The following is a 14041-nucleotide window of genomic DNA, read 5'->3' as shown; positions in this document are numbered from 1 at the left end:
ACTGAAACTCATGATGATCTGAAGCAAGCTGTGTTAGAGGGCGTGTTTAGGAGCGTTCTCGGTGTGCAAGTTTCCTCGGCTGAACGACTTCATAGGATAGGTCGCAGACACGGGACTAGACCACGCCCAGTCATAATCAAGCTTTTCGACCACCGCGAAAAAATGGCCGTACTACAGAATTGTTTCAAACTAAAAAACAGATACTTCGGTCTCGGACGACTTCTCAGCGCCCACAAGACTTAAAAGAAAGAAACTCTGGGATAGCGCCTCCGAAATTAGAGCTGCTGGGGGGAAAGTCCAACTAGTGTACGACAAAATTAGGATTAACGGCGAGCTATTCCGATGGGATGGCACAAGTGACAGGATTCCCACAGGCAGACAAACTGAAGAAAGACGCCAGTCACAATGAACCCAAACAGATGCCCAAAAGCCGCTCCGTTTCGTCAACCTTAATGCACGTAGCATCGTTAATAAAGCTGATGATATTGAAAGTATCATTTTTACACACAAGCCACATATTCTTATAATCACGGAAACTTGGCTTCACCCCGATATCTCCGACGAGGAAGTAACACCACCAGGTTACGGAATTCATCGTAAAGATAGAAGTTCGCGCGGCGGTGGTGTTGCAATTATTTATCAACAGTCGCTACTCGTGTCTAGGTTACCTGATATACCTGCTATTGAGTGCGTGCTCATTAAAGTATATTTCGATGTGTACACTGTAATTGTAGGAGCCTTTTACCGTCCCCCTGCTCAAGATAACTTCTTTCTCGAGCTTAACGAATTCCTTTGTTCTAGCAAAAGCTATTCTTGTAATGTCCTCCTGGGTGGTGATTTCAATATGCCTTCAATCGACTGGAGTACAGATTTTCCAGAGCCCCTTTCTAGTGCTGCTGAACCTTTTGTCGACCTCGTAGTATTCCATGATTTAGCTCAGTTAGTAAAAGAACCCACGCGCATTCAGAATGATACAGCTTCAATTTTAGATCTATTCCTTGTAAGCAATGCAGTGCTCAGTCGTGATCCCGAAGTACATATTTTTGACGGTATATCTGATCACAAACTGATATCTTTAACAATTGAACTTGGCCGTCCGACTGAAACCAGGAAAAAAAGGTGCCTCGTTCCAAACTATTGCCGCGCTAAGGACGTTGACATATTGGACGCCATGGATAGGTCGCTGGATGATTTCATACTTCTTTCTGAATCGGGCACGTGCTGCGTGAACGAGCTGTGGTGCTTCTTTAGGAACCTAGTCTTAAAATGCGTCAGGGACTTTGTTCCAATGAAACCAAGCATTCAACAGCGCACACGCCCATGGATTACAAAGGAGATAGTGCGGCTGGAACGGAAGGCTAAACGAATAAGAAAACAGCACCGTCAGTGTACCACCGAGGAGAATGCCAGTAAACTTTCCAACATACGTCTGCAACTAAAGGCAAGTATTAAAAAAGCAAAGGAATACTATCAAAGTGTATCTTTGAAGAATTTTCTTCTGTCTTCCCCGGCAAAGTTCTGGCGTCATTTTTCTTCGAAAAAGCAACCCTTGTCTAGCTTCTGCATCGACGGGGATACCGTAACTGATAAAAGTTTGATAGCAAAGTCTTTCAATCAATTTTTCTGTTCGGTATTTACTGATGACGACGGTCGTAAACCAAGCTGCATTTCAGTTGATTGCCCGCCAATTGCAGATATCTCGGTGACCGAAGAAGGCATTTTATCTCTCTTGTTAAATTTGAATACAAAGAAATCGTCTGGAATGGATGGCATACCTACTGCCTTTCTCGTGAGATATGCCGAGTGGTGCTCAAAATATCTGTGCATCATATTTAGCAAGTCTTTATCGCGTGCGGAAGTTCTGGATGACTGGAAGTACGCAAAGGTAACCCCGATACCCAAATCAGAAAACAGGTCGCTTATCACTTCATACAGACCAATTTCATCGTTACCAACATGTGCAGAAACCCTTGAGCATGTTATATTTAAACATATTTCGGTCTTTCTTAATGACAATATCATTGATCCCAGGCAGCATGGGTTTCGGAAGGGACTGTCTACAACAACACAGCTACTGGAAACTGTCCCCGAACTCGCAGCAGTTCTAGATAAACAGGGCCAAACTGATTTAATATTCATAGATTTGGAAAAAGCATTCGACCGTGTGTCTCACACTAAACTGATGTTAAAGCTACAAACAATACTTAAAAATGATTCTTTGATTTCATGGATTTCAGCGTATCTGTCGTTAAGGCGGCAAAGTGTGTTTGTTGACGGCGCGCGTTCTGGATCAGCACCGGTTCGATCGGGCATTCCACAGGGGTCCGTCCTTGGGCCTCTTTTCTTTCTAATCTTTGTCAATGACTTAATAAAAGAAGTAAACGTGAAAATACGTTTATTTGCAGACGACTGTATACTATATCAAGAAGTTAATAGCGTAAATGATCAGGTCCGCTTGAATTCTTCACTAGCCAAGGTAGAAGCGTGGTGTGCGACATGGCAAATGAATATTAATGCAAAGAAAACGGTTGCTATGTGAGTAACACGAAAACGCCACCCCTTAAAATTTTCTTAGTTTCAGTGGTAATATTATATCTACGGTTAGTAGCTACAGATACTTAGGCCTCGTAATTTCATCCGACCTTAGATGGAACGATCACATATCTTTTATTTCAAAAAAAGGCAATGTGCCAACTTGGTTACTTGAGAAGGTCGCTCCGACAGTACACACAAGAAATCCGTCTTTTAGCGTACAAAACGTATATAAGGCCAATTCTTGAGTACGCCTCGGTAATGTGGGGCCCGTACACCCTGAAGAACATTACTCAATTGGAAAATATTCAAAGAAAATCTGTTGGATTCGTGTTTAACTGTTATAGTTGGCACGTATCCCCGACAGTTCTTATTTAACGAAATTAACCTGGAAACATTAAAATTAAGGCGATATAGGGACCGTCTGAAATACATGTATTTACTTTACCATGATATGCTGGGGATAGATAAGGATATGTATATTACTTTAGTCACTAGGCGTGAAACACTATCTAATCATCAGAAGAAAATAAAGGAATTTTCTTGCAGAACAAACGTATTTAAAAACACATTTTTTCCTCGTACGATAGGTGAGTGGAACGCGCTCTCTGCGAGTACAGTGGAATGCCCGACCGTCCAGTCATTCTGCAACCAGCTGAATAGCATTTAGACGATGTTATGTGTATATGTATGAATGTAATTTCTTTTTCCTTTTTGATTTACAATATACGGAAGTGCGATTTTTCGCTTGCTTACCATTACTATTTGTAGATTTCTTGCTGCTCAACCTACCGAGCATGCGCGATGTCTTTCAGCATACCAGTATGAATGCGACTCCTTGTTATCAATATCCCGTTGTTATCAATATGCTCTGTACAGCTTTTGCGGTTCAGCGAATATCCGCATTTTAAAATATATTGAAATTTTGTAATGCTTTCTTTTGTTGGAATGCTCTGTACGGCTTGTGCGGATCAGGGAATATGTCTATTGCAATGTATTGAATTCTTGTAATGATTTTTGCTGTTTTTGTTTTGTTCATCTGTATATCGCACTGTCCACTCCTGCCTAAGAATAAGGCCGGCAGTATCCTGTAAATAAATAAAATAAAGAAGCAATCGCTTTCATCTCGCAAGAAAATAAACCTAGCCACGATCTGCCGCAAGAATAGGTGGGCTGGGCCAAGCCCCCCACTGCGCACAGATCGAAACAATTTTGTGCGACTGGTTCTTTCACACGTAGAACACCAAACAAATATTGTCATCACTCTGTAGCTTTTGAACTGCAGTACGTTTCACAGATAGCACTTGAAGAACATACCACACTCGCGAAACAAGAAATATGTTGCACAGAGTTGAACGAGTAAACATTGAAAATTCTGGACCACCCCATTTTTTTGTCTTCTAGCCTAGTTGCTCCGTTTCATTCTTCCAATATTCTGTCGTGTCCCGGTAGTGTTGGAGCGGTACGCCTAGGTACTTATCAGGCGTCACCGTCCATGTGAAATTTTCGAACAATGAGGGTGTACTTCGCCAATTTCCATGCCAGATACCGAGGCAATTATTCCAGTTAGTTCTTTTACCGGTGCACTCACAGAATGTATTGACATGATTTATTGCCACTCTGACACATTCTTGATCATTACCGCACACCGTGATATCATCTGCATAACCAGGCGCTTCCGCGGTCATCAAGCAAAACCACGAATTTGTTCATTCTGAAGCACTTTTTGACAAAGAGGTTCTCAATAGAGAGCAAAAAGTAGTGCTAACGCAGGACATCCTGGTTTTACGCTTGATAATGCCTGAATGCTTTCGCTTAGCAGTTTCTTAACTACAATCGTCGTTCGTAGTGCATCCAGTGTACGCCATTCGTACCCCCCCCCCCCCCCCCCAGAACTACAGATCCTAGTTTTACGTAGTCTAGAATGCGCAAAAGGATCTCGTGACTCGCACGGTCAAAAGCTTTCTCGAGATTGATTTGTAGCATCGCTACACTACTCTCAAAATCTTCACACCATTCTAAAATATTCCTTGTAATGTGAATATTCGTCGTTATAGATCTGCCTTTCATGCCGCAGATCTGATGGGGCCCTACGATTTCTTTAATAACAGTTTAATGTCGCCTGACCAACACAGCCATAAAAAGTTTATAATGAACATTGGCTAAGGTTATCGGCCGATATGATCCGATAAACTGCTGTTTTGAGGCATCTTCTGTTTTGGGAATCAACAGAATTTGTGATCTGCGGAAGGACGTTGGTAATTCTTTCTTTTCGTATGCCTCGTGCAAAACGTCACATAAGGCTTCTGCCACAGGGCTTTTAAATATCTTATAGAATGCTGCGCTTAGGCCTTCCGGACCAGGTGTTTTTCCAGAGGTCATTTTTTCAATCAATCTTGCAATTTCTTTGACGTTGATAGATGCCTCTAAGGTACCTTTTATATTGTCGTCGAGTTGCGCCATAAGTGATAAGCATCCATCCTTGTATGTGCTACTGCCCTGTTTTATGCTTCTTAATAATTCTCTATAATGTTCCACAAACTCTTTTTCAATTATTGCTCTATCGCCTGTGTTTCCATATTCTATCGCATTGATTTCGTTTAGACTCCTCCCGTGTCTGCCAGCGCACGTTTCGCGGGGGCGTCTCGCCACACAGAAGCCTCTCGGCGCGTGCGCGCACCACAACTCCCTTAAGTCCAGACCACACGTACACTTGCGGACGCGCGCCAGCTCGCGTTCACGCGCCCACGCATGCGCAGATGGTGCGACATGGCTCGTACGCGTCGAAACGCGGCGTGATCTTGGGGAACAGCTCCTCCCTGTTATCGCACGCTTGGGTTGACTCGCGTCGGCGCGCCTGGCTACGCAGCTACGGCGCGGAACATTCAACCCTCCGTGAAGCAGATTTATATCATGCAAGAAAGTGGTTCTTCTTTCCTTTATGCGCTGATCGAGGAGCTATAAAAATATAACAATTACGTTTATAGATATCGAAACATTTTGAAACACTGTCGATACCAAAGTACGAAGCGGCGCCTGCCAAGGCGTCTGTGAGTGGGTTTAAAGTGGGCCCAGTGAGCGCGCCATGAGCGGGCGCTGTCGCGCGTCTTTGTGGATGCAAACCGCCATTACTCGCGAGGCGCGGAAGGCGCTAGGCACGCGAACGCGAGCTTGCGTGCGTCCGCGAGCGTACGTGTGGTCTGGGCTTTATATCTCTCCCCGTCTATAGCCTCCAACTTTCCTTTCACATCCTTAATTTCCTTACTGCGCATGTCTGGTTGCACGCATTCCTGACAGAGTAAAAAATCTAACTGGCATTGCATATGCTTTTCTTCCTTCACTTGGCGGTGTTTTATACAAGATGCTCTTTCAATCGCTTTCATTTTTCTTTAACACACTCCCATGTATGAATTAAACTGCCCATATTACACTTGAATACTTCGTCTAATTCAGTTTTAACGTTCTCTACAAACGTGTCATCATCGAGTAGCTTGTCATTAAATTTGCACAGGTCCCAGCTAAACCTCTGCTTTTCTTTCTTAGTGATGGTGAACATGACTAGGCTATGGTCGCTGAAAGAAACGTGCTTCATACTATAACCTCTGCACAAGGGAAGTAACGCAGTAGACACGTAGGCTCCGTCAAGCCTCGCCTGACTGCTAAGCTAGTAATGTGTCAACTGCGTGCTCGGAGACAGCACACTTCCTACGCCATCCAACTCTCGCTCGCGAACCAGTGCATTAAAAAATAAGGCACTATATTCACGCACCGGAGCTTTGCTTGCCGTATCTTCGGGAATGCAAACGTAGTTAAAATATCCGAGAAGAATAATTGTCTTATCATAAGACAGGTGCACTTCAAAGTTTTCGAAAAATATTTCGCGTTCTTGGTCCCTATTTGGTGCATATAAACAAACAATCCGCCAATTCGCGCCCGAAAAAGAAAATCGCACACAATTAATCGTCCCAAATCGTCAATATGTAAACACTCTGTTACAATACCAATGCTGTTCTTCATAAAAAGCAAGCAGCCACCAGATGCACCATGAGAATGGCTGACACATATATTGTATCGGGGGCGGAAAGGCGAAAGCATGTGGTCTGTCTGCTCTTGAGACTCCATTTTCGTTTCCTGCACGGCGGCAATATCAACGTCGTTGTCAAGAAACAAACGACGCAACTGATGCTGCCACCTCCTAGACCCAAGACCTCTAATGTTGAGCGTTGCTACGCGTAAGGCTGTTTCTAATTTAAAGAACATGTTATCGCTATGAGCAGGTCTACCACACGGTTCCTACTAGAATGCTCACCAGAAAACAAGGAAATCACACGACTTACTGGCGTCTCGGCTTTTTTCATATATTTCCGTCACGGCTCCCCCACAACACTCACATTTGTCTCTTACAGAATACTGTCCCTCCAAAAATCCCGAAAGTCTCACCTACCCAGGTGATGTAGACGGCAGAGACCGCTTGGCCTCGGCCCGTGAGTCGACCAGAATTTTTGGCCGCGGTTTGAAAGTCGGACGCCTAATCCCCGTTGTCTTCGTCGGTTGTTCTCCACCCTCGACGCCATCGGAAGTGCTTGTCTTCTCTCTGCTTTCATCCCAAGGGCGCTTACCGGCCAGGCCGTTGGTTGCGCTCTCGCTGTCGTCCAAGTTGCCCTGTCCAGGTGTAGCCTCTCTCTCCTTGGCTGAAGTTTCACAGGACTGAGGCCTCTCTGAGGCAGTTGCATTTCCTAGTTGTAACTTCGACGACTGGTCTGCGGGCTCCTGCCTCGTGGTCGTGTTCCGCCTTTTTAGTGTGGCTGGTTCTGGCGTCGCCAGCACTCTGTCGCGGGCTCTGTCGCCCGAACATGCTGCGTCTTCAGCGTCACCTTCGTCCATGAGTAGCTCGGACGCGTCGCCACCATCCACGGGCCCGGTGACGCTGGCATAGGAAAGCGTGCAGTCGTGCTCCTCATGACCGAAACTCCGGCAGCCGCCACAACGCACCACTCGGCAGTCCCGACGAATGTGCCCTTTCCCTCGGCAGCTTAGAAAAACGGGCGCTCTTCCCGACACAATAACAAGGGCGTGCTCGCTGCTTACTTTCATTTGATGAGGCAGGTCATCAATTTTAAGGCCCACCTTAAATATGAGCGTTACCAGGAATATCTTGCCTTAACGTCTCTGACGCCAAGGATCCTTTTCACTGCATCCATATTCTTGAAAGTCACCGCGCACACATAGCTCATACGATACGCCCCCAAGGCAACAATCTCGGGGAGCAGCGTCAGACGAGCCAGTGTGTCGCAGAAGTCTTGCACTCAATATGGCTGGGAACGAACGTCAGTATGCAAAAAACAGTATTCAGAACAAATCGTCCTGTAGGAAGGTTTGGCAATAAAACTTCATATTCATTCTCAACGTCGCAAGACCTGCTACCGCGGCCGAAAAGGGCCGCTGTAGCCACCCCTGAAGGACCTGCCATACTGCGTCCGCTCAAGCTCGGCTGCCAGAAGCAGAATCCTTTAGGCCACGCGGACATGTGCGCCCCGATGGTGCACAAATGTTTAATAAATGTGTGAATAAGAAATATTCAAAGAACGTTCACGACAGGACTAGAACTTGCAATCTTCGAATCCGAAGCCAGGCGCCTTATTCATTAGGCCACACGGACAAGTGCGCCTCGGTGGTGCACAAATGTTTAATACATATTCTTCAAGGTGTAAATAAAAACTACTCTGAGAATGTCCGCGACAGGTCTCAAACCTGCAATCTTCTGATCCGAAGTCAGACGTCTAATGCATTAGGCCACGCGGAGAAGTGCGCCTCTGCGGTGCACAACAGTTTAATACGTATTCTTCAAGGTGTAAATAAAATATTCAGAGAACGTCCGCGACAGGACTCGAACCTGCAATCTTCTGATCCGAATTGAGACGCCTCATCCATAAGGCTACGCGGACAAGTGCACCCAGGCGGTGCACAAATTTTTAGTATGTATCCTTGAAGGTGTAAATAAAAATATTCAGAGAACGTCCGCGACAGGACTCGAACCTGCGATGTTCTCATCCGAAGTCAGACGCCGTACCAATTAGACCACGCGGACTTTTTTTCTTCCTTTCATTCTGTTTATAACAGTAGCAACAACCCCACAATAACCAGTTGTGCATAGTCAGAGAATGGAGAGCACTGTGAAAGTTACAGAGAAAAGTAATCGTTAATACTGTGAGTAGAAATGTTGGTTCAACTTTAGAAGGGTGGTAAGGATATGCGCGTCACCAAAATTGGGTACCAGTCAGGCTGTGTATCAAGCCCGTCATAAACCTGCTTTAGTTGTAGTGTCATTTGGATGAAATGTACCCTTGTAGGTATAACAGTTCCGGCGTTTCGGTTCATCATTCGCGTTTTCCACAAACTGCCCATTCCGATGAGGAAAAACGTGTCAAAAGGTGTACTGTTAGGAGAGGGCGGCAGCAGGTATCGCGCAGTATAAGCGTTAATCTCAGTCTTTCTTTAATGTCCGTTGGAGGACATCCCGAAATAGTATGGCGTCGGTGCAGTAATAAAACAACGTTCAATCGTCTCTGGCACGTCACAAAGCCGACATTTAATAGAAGAGACAAAGATACCCCTTTTCTGTAGCCATGTTTTTACCGGTATGGTTTGAAGTTATAAAAACTATAAACTATGAAGTTTATAAAAGAATGTTTTGCATGAAGGGGGTATATACATTTTACGAACTTGATTTAGTATATCGTGACCTGGCCATTGAATGTATAGTGATGGGTAAAATGGAGGCGGAAATAGTATGGACAGTAAATCTTTGTATAACGTTTTCGGCGACACAGAGTACAACTATTCAGTGGAAAACTGAACTATCAGGAAACGAACCGCCAAGTAAACTTCTTGCATGAACCCCCCCAAGCATAAACGCGAAGAAAAATGGGAAGAAACAACTAAATCCAGTAACGCATAAACAAGTGTGACTTCATCAGCATCATTTATTGGACCCTTAGGGACCCTTTACAGGGTATTACACAAGGGGGGGAGTCATAGATATACATAAGTCAAAGATGTTACATCAAGAATGAATTGAAATAACGCAGGTTAAGTAATGCAGTAAAACAGAATAGGAATACAGGCAACTTCAAATGCAACAACACTTGGAATGAAAAAAAGAGATCGTTCAATTATAGTTTCCAAAATGTGAAAGCAACTGCTCTTTAAATTCTTCAGGATCATGCTCCCTAACAATTGCATCTGGGAGTGCATTCCATTCCTGGATTGCTGCGGGTAAAAATGATTTATTGAAGGCAGCAATTGGATCCATACATGCGTTGTAAACTGAGTGAATTGAACAGGCGTCGTGACGAACGTGCTGGTGATAGAAGAAGTCATTCGCGCAGATGTTGAAAATGGTAGTTCAACTTGTGGAATAAGCATAGACGTGCTATCTTGCGTCGAGAGACTAATGTGGGTAAATTGAGCGATGACTTAATACTACTGATATTGGTTTTGTAGTCATATTTTAAAGATATGAATCGAGCAGCACGGTTCTGGACCGATTCTATTGCATTGATTAGATATGTTTGATGTGGACACCAAATCGCGGAAGCGTATTCAAGTTTTGTTCAAACAAAAGTTTCGTATGCCAGTTTACGGACGGAAGGGGGTGACAACGATAATGTTCTTCTGATGAAGCCTAGTGTTTTAGAGCTGTCGGCGATCAATTTCGTGATGTGCTCCGACCAGTTAAGATTGCTAGCGATTAGAATACCGAGGTAGCGATACGTTTGTACTTGCGAGATGTTGACTGTGCGTAAAGAGTACTCATGGGTGATGTTAGTGTGCTTGCGGGAAATTTGAATAAATGTGCATTTAGAAATGTTAAGCTGCATCAACCATTTGGTACACCAGTTATCTTTTAAATGCAGGTCGTTCTGAAGAAGGGCCTGGTCAGACTCGGTAGAAACTCGACGATAAAGGACACAGTCGTCCGCGAAGAGGCGTATGGATGATGAAATACCACAAGGGAGGTCATTAATGTAGATGAGAAAGAGAAGGGGACCAAGGACTGATCCTTGTGGAACTCCAGAAAATACCTTGCTTGAGGCTGAAGAACATCCACCTATAACGGTGAACTGAAGGCAGTCGGTGAGGAAGCATTTTATCCAGGCTAGAATTTGCGGGTGTATGCTGAGAAAAGAGAGTTTGCAGAGAAGTCGTAGATGGGGAACACGATCGAATGCCTTTGAGAAGTCTAAGAATATTACATCAGTTTGAAATAATGAATCTAGGTTTAACTGAAGCTCGGTGGTAAATTCAAAAAGTTCCGTTTCGCAAGAAAGACCAGACCTGAAACCGTGTTGATTGGCGAAAAAGAACCCGTTGTTATCAAGGTGTAGCGCGACTTGGGAATAAATTATATGTTCCATTAGTTTGCATGCAATGCATGTTACAGAGATTGGACGATAATTTGAAGGATCAGACCGGTTACCACTTTTGAATACTGGAACTACTTTGCTGACTTTCCAGTCATCTGGAAGCGCGCCGTCATTGAGGGATTGGGTAAAGATTATTTGTAGTAAACGACTTGATGTTATTACGGTTGCTTTGAGCACTTTAGCAGATATGTTCTCGGGGCCGGGACTGCTTGATAATTTCAACTTTTCGATCAGCTTTGCGATGGCTTCCGCCGTAACTGTAATGGGCAGCATCTGAGAAAATTTGGGATCAGAAAAGTTCGGAATGTTATGATGCGGTCCATGAGTGAATATCGAAGAAAAGTAAGAGTTCATAACATCAGGACGTTCGTCAGGCGACGCATGCGAGCCATCCGGGTTAGAAAGAGATATGTTGTTCGATTGATAGCTAGAAGGGGAAATCAGATTCCAGAATTTTTGTGGATTTTTGCTCATTATTTTCAGTAGATCCTGATGAAAGAATTTCGTTTTGGAGGTCTTCAAGAGCCTTGTATACTCTTTCAGATATGTGAAGTATTTATCCCACCTGAGGGCTGAACTAGAACGCCTAGCTATGCGAAAAACACGTTTTTTCTTCCGGGATAGCTTAGTTAGGGCTCTACTGAACCACGATTTGCCAGCTTCGCCACGAATGCATATGACTGGAACACAGGCTTCAATTAGTGCCAAGGGTTCGCGTTTGAATATTAACCAGTTTTGGTTGACAGTCCTGGAAGGAGCGAGCTGTTTAAAGGTTTTATAAATATTCGTGAGTTCAGCGTTCATAGTACTTGCATGAATGACCTAATTATAGGATGCGATGTATCGCAAAAAAAGCAGAAACGAGACACTATTTGCTGCACATAAAGATGTGCCTAACCCAGCCCACCTTCACTAACTGGCCTGAAAATATTGTGTTGCCTCATGGGCTCAAAAGTTGAAGACCATACGAAGGTTGCAAAGATTCGATGAAAGCGTTGGATGTAGGGCCTGGCACAATGAACAACTTGCAATACATAGAAAATTTTTGTTGCCAAGAACTTTTTGCAGGCCTCAGCTTTCCCAAAAATAGAAAGCTGGTGGGGAACGAATGTCTGGGCGTAACTTTGCAGGACCGAAACCCGCTCTTTCCGATAGTGTGCGCTTAATTTATATGCGTCTAGCAGCACGCCAAGATACTTTTGCGGGACAGCGGTCCACTTAACGCCTGCAAACTGTTCTGGTGTATAGGACCATGAGCCAAACCATAAGCCTAAGCCTGTTGCGGAGTTCATTCGTGCCCCTGATACGCTGCCAAATTCATCTATTGTTGATACTACCTTTAAACACTGGACTTTTCCGTGCAGAAGAATGCTAAATCATCTGCATAAACTAAGACTTTCACTTCATTACCCAGTATATTGAATCCATCGATGTAAGTCGACTGAATTACGCTTAAGAATAGTGGTTCCAGATAAAGGGCAAATAGTAATGGGGACATCGTTCCTTGTTTTACTGAAGAGCAAATGGAAACGGGTTTAGAGAATTGGCCATTAATACATAAACGAGTAGTACAACACGTACAGCAAAGCTTAACGCCTTTAAGCACGACGGAGCCAACATTGGCCTGCTCCAGAAGAGAAAATAAATAGGAGTGACTGAGAAGATCAAAAGCTTTAGCAAGGTCTACCAGGAGCATTGTAAGCTGCTCAGTGGAACCGTAACAGTATTGAAGAAGTGTACGGGTGATATGTATGTTGGTTTGAATGGACCATGCCGTAATTCCACACGTCTGATGGGAACCAATGAGAATCGACATCGCAAATTGCAACCTATTCGAAAAAACTTTTGCAAATATTTTATAGTCCACGTTTGACAATGTGATTGGTCGGTAGCTTTCAACAGAAAGCCGTTTCTCCTTATCTCAACTTTTGGGAATTAAACTGTGTGGGTTTTGCAAAAAGATTGCGGAAGGATGTCTACCTCTAAACTTGTAATAAAAATGTTCAATTACATTGTACTGATAATTGATTTCAAAGCTTTGTAAAATTCACAGGAAAGTCCATCAGGGCCGGGTGTTTTCGACAGAGGCAGCTGATCAATAGCTGGCTCAATTTCTTGTATCGTAAGGGTATCACTAATCAATGCACAGTCACCATCCTGTAAAGGTTTTACAAGAGACACAAAAATCTCTAAGACTTTTGCATCGTGATCATCGGGCCGGGCACTAAACAACACACTGTACTAAGTTTAGAACTTAGAAATTAGGTCATTCGTACTGTTAGAAGATACCTTCGTAGTAGATTTCCGGAATTACTTTGGAAACAGCGGGACGTCGCTGGTCAAGTAAAGCTCGGCGTGTTGGCTGCTCAGACTGCAGAGCACGCCTATTTCGAGATCGAACTCGCACACCTCTGTAGCGCAGTACATCATACTTTTGCAAATCACATTTACGATTTTCTACGTCAACAATGTAAGTGCCTGGCATATCGCATTCCATCTGATAAAGGTTGTGTAGGCTCTTAAGAAGTAGTGTTTCTTCATTCTTTCTATAGAATGCTTTCAGCGATCCAATTTCTATAGCGACCGTACGAACCTCTTGTTTAAAGAGTTCTCAATCTGCAAATAACGGCAGGTCAGTAGAAAGAGAATTTTTTAGGGCTATGCGCACGCGATTAATAAATTCCGGATCATATAGGAGCTCAGAGTTAAGCTTCCAGAGTGCCCACTCTGGTCGAAACTTGGTTACAGATTTCTCACCAATCTTTGCGATAACCACGCAATGATCAGAGAACGAAACTGGGATAGTAATACAGGACAGTCCTCGGGAGAGGAGTGATGAGGAAACAAATGCGATCAAGGCGGGCGTAAGAGCGACCTTGAATTCGTGTATAAGAGCGAGCTCCCTGTCCCCACACTCCTGTATCAATGAGCCCTGCATTTTTTATTACGTTAGACAAAACTTCACCACTCCTGTCCCACTGAGTATTAAGGCCACTTCGATCGCTCGGATCAGATACAGAACTGAAATCTCCCATTAACACAATGCAGCAATCACAGTCCATTAGACTTTGCACAGTATCAAA

Source organism: Dermacentor variabilis, chromosome 3 (genome assembly GCF_050947875.1).
Source record: "Dermacentor variabilis isolate Ectoservices chromosome 3, ASM5094787v1, whole genome shotgun sequence".
Taxonomy (NCBI): domain Eukaryota; kingdom Metazoa; phylum Arthropoda; class Arachnida; order Ixodida; family Ixodidae; genus Dermacentor; species Dermacentor variabilis.
This window is presented reverse-complemented; position numbering follows the sequence as displayed.